The following is a 7,405-nucleotide window of genomic DNA, read 5'->3' as shown; positions in this document are numbered from 1 at the left end:
GAGAGAGAGAGAGAGAGAGAGAGAGAGAGAGAGAGAGAGAGAGAGAGAGAGAGAGAGAGAGAGAGAGAATCCTATACGTTTTGCTCTAAGTGTCGAGAAAGAGAGAAAAATCACTATTATTATTATTATTATTATTATTATTATTATTATTATTATTATTATTATTATTATTATTACCTGTCGCACGTGCTAATTGATATGCAAATTTCACACCTGTTTAACAAAAGATTGCAGGTGTTTGTTATTGAAGGAAAAGACTGTGTGTGTGTGTGTGTGTGTGTGTGTGTGTGTGTGTGTGTGTGTGTGTGTGTGTGTGTGTGTGTGTGTGTGTGTGTGTGTGTATGTGGTTTTATTGTAATTTGCCTTGACACATAATACACGCCCAGAGAGAGAGAGAGAGAGAGAGAGAGAGAGAGAGAGAGAGAGAGAGAGAGAGAGAGAGAGAGAGAGAGAGAGAGAGAGAGACGAGGAAGACGACGAGACAATGATGAAAAGAAAATAGAAGGATAAACAAAGACAAAAAAAAATGAAGAGAAGAAATGAGAAGAATAGAAGAAGATAGGGAAAGGAAGAGAGGAGGACACAAAGAAAGAAAAAAAAGGAGAGAAAATAAACACAAAGAAAGATGCACAGAAAGGTAACAAGCGATAGAGAAAAGGAGGTAAAGAGAGAGAGGGAGAGAGACGGGGAGAATAGAGGAAAGGAGGAAAAAAGAGAATAAAAAAGAAAATATAAACAAAGGATGGATAGAAGGATAGGATAGAGGAGAGCCAGGGAGAGAGAGAGAGAGAGAGAGAGGAAGGGACAGTGGAGGAATGGAGGGAAGGAGAGAGAGTGAGAGAGAGAGAGGGAGAGGGAGGGAGAGGAGGCGCGGTGGCAGGATGGGATTCCAGTCAGTTGCCTCTCAACTCTGGCCTCGAGCACATTGGTTAGCTCTTCCTTGCAGTGCCATCTCTCTCTCACTCTCACGCCCGCACACGCCTCTCCCACGCACTCACACGCCTTCCCTCCACGCCTTGGCCCCTTCCACGCCCCGCCGGACCCTCCACGCGACTCCAGCGGCGTGTAAACTCTGAGAAACATGATAAGTGTGGAGTAAACTTGGTGCCCGAAAGGAGATATCAAATATATGATTTTTACATTACGATCGTGACACCCAAACGAGATCTGTGCTTGCGTGTGTGCGTCTGGCGTACGTTTGCGTGTGTTCCGCGGGTGTTGCGTGTGTTGCGTGTGCGTCTAGAGTGCTTCAGTGTCCTTAGACGTGGAGGGGAAACACGCAGACTGAAGGGAAACAGATTTTTGGGGGAAACGTGAGAAGAGGTGGGGAAAAGATTGGTTTCAAGAGTGTGACAGAGTTTGATTTTGTTCCCGTCTTCCTCATCTTGTAAGGTAAGAGTGGGTGTTGTTGTTGCTGTTGTTGTTGTTGTTGTTGTTGTTGTTGTTGTTGTTGCTGTTGTTGTTACCTGGTGTGAAAATACCTTAATTAGTTTACCTGCAGTTTGTTTTAAATTAGGTGAGATTAATGATTTGGCACACACAGGTAATACGGGCAAGAGAGAGAGAGAGAGAGAGAGAGAGAGAGAGAGAGAGAGAGAGAGAGAGAGAGAGAGAGAGAGAGAGAGAGCGCTATCATAACAAATAATATCGTTGAATTGAATCTATTTGACCATACATTAGTTATTTATTCATACATTCACTTCATTCGCTTATACATTTCCAGTGATGCGTAGCGACAAACGGATAGCGAGGTGAATAAATGAATAAACTTAATTAATACTGCGCAGGTCAAACTGGAAATAGGTTAATTTGTACATTCCGTTCATTATTTGAGCTTAAGACTAAACTGAAACAAATAAATGAAGAAGTTTGAAAGAATATATAGATTAAATGAACCACTAAAAGAATGTAACTATAGATGAAATGAAAGAATAGCTGAGTTGAAAGGATTAATAAACTATAGATGAAATAAACCACGGGAAGACTAGAGGGAAGCAAATAAATAATGAAATCTGAAGGATCGTAACTATACAAAACAAAGCTCTTTCTCATATATAAACATTAACTATAGATGAAATAAACCACTGAAAAAAATGATAACGAAGTCCGAGAGAATGTAGCTATAGATGAAATGAAAGAATAGCAAAGTCCAAAGGAAAATAAACTATAGATGAAACAAAGTGCTGTGAGAACAAAGTAAAGTAAATGGAGAAAGAAGACTCAAGGAATAAAACTATAGATGAAATGAATTACAATGAGAATTAACCGAAATAAAACCATAAAGAAGGAAAATGGAAGAAAGTCAAGTATAGATGAAATAAATGACAAAACCATAAGTAAAACAAAAGAACAACGAAACCTAAAAACAAAAGTATAGATGAAATAAATCACTCTAAGCCTCAACTAAAGATAAATTAAAAACAATAAAATGAAAGAGAGAAAAAATCGTGAACTTAAATTCTTATTTGTAAAAACACCCATGCCATTTTTTTTTCAGCTTAAAGGAATGAAAACTATAGATTAAACAAATGACTGTGCAAAGCCTTAAAAAAATGGAAGAGATCTGTAAAGGAAATAAAAAAAAAAAAAAGGACAGCAAAACTACACTATGGAATTCTCTTTGTTGTGCATCTGTTTAAATGAATCATTACGAAAAGGAAAAAAAAAACAGGATTAAAGAAACGACTCCACTTCAAATGTGTTTATCCTAAAGGAACAAAACCACAGATGGAAATAAAGGCGGAAAAAACGCAAAGAATAGAAAAATGAGTGTCGTTTTGGCGAAAGGTGAAAAAAAGAGAAAGGAGAAAAACATGGAAACCTTTTAAAAAACGAAGGAAAATTGAAAGTAAAGAGCAGAGAGAGAGAGAGAGAGAGAGAGAGAGAGAGAGAGAGAGAGAGAGAGAGAATTGGATGGTGTGAGAGGCGAGGAGAGCGCAGCAGGGGAGAGGAAACCAGGGAATTGCCTTGTTCCTCTCTCTCTCTCTCTCTCTCTCTCTCTCTCTCTCTCTCTCTCTCTCTCTCTCTCTCTCTCTCTCTCTCTCTCTCTCTCTCCAGTTTCCATTACTATATTCACAACTTTTTTTCAGTTTTTCATTTTTTAATTCCTTTGTTTCCCCCTCTTTCCTCTTTTTTTCCCTCTTAATCTAATTTTCTCCTTTTCCTCTTTGTATTTTTGTCTCTCATTTTCTGCCATATTTCCTTCTTTTTTCCCCTTTCTGTGTTTGTTTAATCTATTTCTCCTCTTTTTTCTTCTTTACTTTCTCTCTTATTCTGTTTCTCCTCTTTATCTATTATCATTTTCTTTATTTTTTTCTTTTCCCTTTTTATTTCACTTATTCCTCCTCTTTATCCATCGTATTCCACTTCCTTCTTTCTTTTTCATTATTTTAACTGTCTCTTCCCTCTTGCTTCTCTTCTTTCTCGTCTCTTTCTTTCCCTACTCTTCATTCTTTTTTCTTTCTTCCTTCTTTTGCATCTTCATCCTCTTCATTCTTCTTTATGTCCTCTTTGTCTTCCTCCTCAATTCCTCTCCTCATATTTCTATTGGAACTTCTCTCTTCCCTCCCAATATTCCATCCTCCTCTTCCTCTTCCTCCTCTTTCTCTACCTCTTCCTCTTCTTCCTCTTTCTTCTTCCCTCCTGCACGTTCTAGTACTATTTCTCTTTTTTTTTTTTTTCCTCCTCCTCCTCCTCCTCCTCCTCCTCCTCCTCCTTCTCACCTGGGCAGCCAACCAGGTAAGGCAAGAGAGTCCCTGGATGCTACTAAATGCTCCACCGCAAGACAGGTATGCTCTCTCTCTCTCTCTCTCTCTCTCTCTCTCTCTCTCTCTCTCTCTCTCTCTCTCTCTCTCTCTCTCTCTCTCTGGTCGCTAAATTAAGTTTCGTAAATTTCGCTAAAATAAACTGACGCCAATTGATGGTTGCGAGAAGTCTATTAGAACTACGATAGATGATAATTCTGTGTGTGTGTGTGTGTGTGTGTGTGTGTGTGTGTGTGTGTGTGTGTGTGTTGTTTCCTTCCTCTGTTTCATGTTTCTCCTTCTCTCGTTTTTGTCTTGTTATTTTTTTTGTTGGTGTTTGTCTCTCTGTTTTTTTTTTTATGTGTTTTGTCTTTTTTTTAAATTTTATCATTTGTCTCTTACTTCTTTTCCTTCGGTTTTCGTGTTTGTTGTTTGTTTCTTTTTTTTTATTGATGTTTGTTTGTTTATTTATTTTTTGTTTTGTTGATGGTTTGTCAGTCTTCTTTTCACTGTCTTTTCACGCATTTATTTATTTATTTTTTCGTCACATCGTCACTTTTTTGTTATATTTATTCGTCACATCGTCACTTTTTTTTATATTTTTTCGTCACATCGTCACTTTTTTTTTATTTTTTCGTCACATCGTCACTTTTTCGTTATTTTTTCATCATATCGTCAGTTTTTCGTTATTTTTTCATCACATCGTCACTTTTTTTTGCAATTTTTTCATCACATCGCCACTTTTTCTGTTATTTTTTCATCACATCGTCACTTTTTTTGCAATTTTTTCATCACATCGTCACTTTTTCTGTTATTTTTTCATCACATCGTCACTTTTTCGTTATTTTTTTCGTCACATCGCATCAGTTTTCTTCCTTTATTTTTTTTCGTCGTCAAATCGTAACTTTTTTTTATATATATTTTTTCTGTCACATCATGTCACTTTTTTTGTCACACCTGCGTACGAACTCGCGCCAAAAAAATTATAAAAACAATAAAACAAAAAAAAAAAATAAAGAGTACATTGTTCATTGCACTCTACATGAAAAAAAGAAAAATATAAAAGAGAACATATATTTTTAATCTACATAAAAACACATACCTTATTTTTTCCTTTTTTTCGTCTTTTTTTTTTGGTTTTGGCAGCGTGTTTTCGTTCAGAGAGAGAGAGAGAGAGAGAGAGAGAGAGAGAGAGAGAGAGAGAGAGAGAGAGAGAGAGTAAAATACATTAATCAAAATAAGTTGGAAAAAAAAATGTTATTGTATCTCCATCAAAGGACATTTTCCCTTTTTTCCCTTTTCTTTTTTTCCCCTTTTATTTTTAGTTTCGCTTTTGTCTCTTTTGTTATCTGTTATTTTCCGTTCATTCCATAGCGCAATTAAAAAGTCTCTCTCTCTCTCTCTCTCTCTCTCTCTCTCTCTCTCTCTCTCTCTCTCTCTCTCTCTCTCTCAATCATAACTTCCCTCCTTCTCCATCTTTCTTTAAATTTCTTCTATTCCCATTTCTTCTATTTCTCCTTTCCTCCATCTCTCCTTCATTTCTCCATATCTCTTTCTTCCTCTTTTCTCCATCCTTCTTTTCCTTCATTTCTCTTCCCTCCATTTCTCCCTTTTCCCTCCATCCGTGCCTCTTTCCTCCACCTCTCCCTCTCCTATAGTTTCCTCCAGCCTCACCTTTCCTCCTCCTCCGTCCTGTCACCTCAGAATTAATTAGGCAAAGACAGGTACACTTCCTCAGGTGATTGGGTTGTGTGTGTGTGTGATGTGTGTGTGTGTGTGTGTGTGGTCGAACTTTCGTATATAACTTAGACACACGCACATATGTAGGCTCTCTCTCTCTCTCTCTCTCTCTCTCTCTCTCTCTCTCTCTCTCTCTCTCTCTCTCTCTCTCTGTGTGTGTGTGTGTGTGTGTGTGTGTGTGTAATATTTACGTAAGTACTTTATATAACACACACACACACACACACACACACACACACACACAGAGAGAGAGAGAGAGAGAGAGAGAGAGAGAGAGAGAGAGAGAGAGAGAGTGCTCCGAAGCTTCGACCGTACAGTCTCGAGGCTTCACAAGAGGATTCTAGAAACTCTCTCTCTCTCTCTCTCTCTCTCTCTCTCTCTCTCTGCATGAACAGTCTTCCTCTTCCTTCTTTACTCCCTCCTCCTCCTCCTCCTCCTCCTCCTCCTCCTCTTCACCACCACCACCTTTTAAACCATCTCGTCCTCCACTCACTTATCCTCTTCTTCCTCCTCTTCCTCTTCCTCCTCCTCCTCATTATCATCACCTAGAGAGAGAGAGAGAGAGAGAGAGAGAGAGAGAGAGAGAGAGACCCTATAATAGTTTCGCTGACATAGATCCTTCACTCTCCCTCACTCTCTCTTTACCTGGTTGCCTCTCACCTGTCTACGTGACCTCTCTCTCTCTCTCTCTCTCTCTCTCTCTCTCTCTCTCTCTCTCTCTCGATACCTCCAATTTTTCCTCCGGTTAAGGTAAATCTGGTCTCCTCTTAACACTGATACGAAATTTTACAGCAGCAGCAGGAGGAGGAGGAGGAGGAGGAGGAGGAGGTGGTGGTGGTTGTGGAGGAGGAGGAGGAGGAGGAGGAGGATAAAATGGAGGAAGGAAAAATACTAAAATACAAGGTTAATTTAAAGTGATCGTTTCTCTCTCTCTCTCTCTCTCTCTCTCTCTCTCTCTCTCTCTCTCTCTCTCTCTCTCTCTCTCTCTCTCTCTCTCTCTGTAATGACCAATCAGAGTCGAGATAACCCAATGAGAGAGAGAGAGAGAGAGAGAGAGAGAGAGAGAGAGAGAGAGAGAGAGAGAGAGAGAGACACACACACACACACACACGTACCTACGCACAAATATGTATTCCTAGAAACACACACGTAGAATCTCTCTCTCTCTCTCTCTCTCTCTCTCTCTCTCTCTCTCTCTCTCTCTCTCTCTCTCTCTCTCTCTCTCTCACATCTTACTTTTCACTTATTTTTATTAACTTTTTTATTGTACATTTATTTATTTTTTCAATTTCGTGATCTCTTTTTCTTTAATTAATTTTTTCAATATCTTTATTATTTTTTTTTCGCTGTGAATGAAATATTTGTTGTGGTCTTTCTCTTTTCAGTTCCTGCGACTCTCTCTCTCTCTCTCTCTCTCTCTCTCTCTCTCTCTCTCTCTCTCTCTCTCTCTCTCTCTCTCTCTCTCTCTCTCTCTCTCTTCTTCCATCTCCGTCTTATCTTCAAAGACTTTGTGACTCTCAACTTTGTTCTTTCCTGGAATATTTCTCTTCTGCCTTCCTTTTCTCCTCTTCCTTTTATCCTCCCTCTCTCCCTCTCACTCTCTCGTACCCTCTCCCTCTCCCTCTCCCTCTCACTCCCCTCACTCTCTCTTCTCTTTGGTGTCACGAGGAAATAAAAAATCGGGGAGCTTTTTTTATTTTTACTTGTTTTTTTCCCTCCATTGAAAAATAATAAAGGAAAAAAAAATATGAAAAATAATAAATAAGTACCCCCTTGTTTACATGAGGCCACGTTCCGTTTTCTGTGATGACCCTCCGTTTTCTTTGTCTCATGTCACTGAACAGCTGTGTACCTGTGGTGAGTTTTAACCCCTGAGTAATGAGTCTCTCTCTCTCTCTCTCTCTCTCTCTCTCTCTCTCTCT

At 39.0% G+C, this 7,405-nt stretch overlaps 1 long non-coding RNA gene across 1 annotated transcript in view; it reads left to right on the top strand.

Moving 5' to 3' along the window:
• The first annotated feature begins 447 nt into the window (after positions 1–447).
• The window catches only part of LOC135113631 (uncharacterized), a 75,801-nt gene continuing 68,843 nt past the window's right edge, over positions 448–7,405 (top strand). Inside the window, exon 1 of the long non-coding RNA XR_010274916.1 lies at positions 448–1,392. This is a non-coding gene — a long non-coding RNA (uncharacterized LOC135113631). The remainder of the gene's footprint in view (positions 1,393–7,405) is intronic.

This window comes from Scylla paramamosain, chromosome 26, assembly GCF_035594125.1.
Source record: "Scylla paramamosain isolate STU-SP2022 chromosome 26, ASM3559412v1, whole genome shotgun sequence".
Classification (NCBI taxonomy): domain Eukaryota; kingdom Metazoa; phylum Arthropoda; class Malacostraca; order Decapoda; family Portunidae; genus Scylla; species Scylla paramamosain.
The sequence above is the reverse complement of the archived record's forward strand: the minus strand, read 5'-3'. Positions and strand labels throughout refer to the sequence as shown.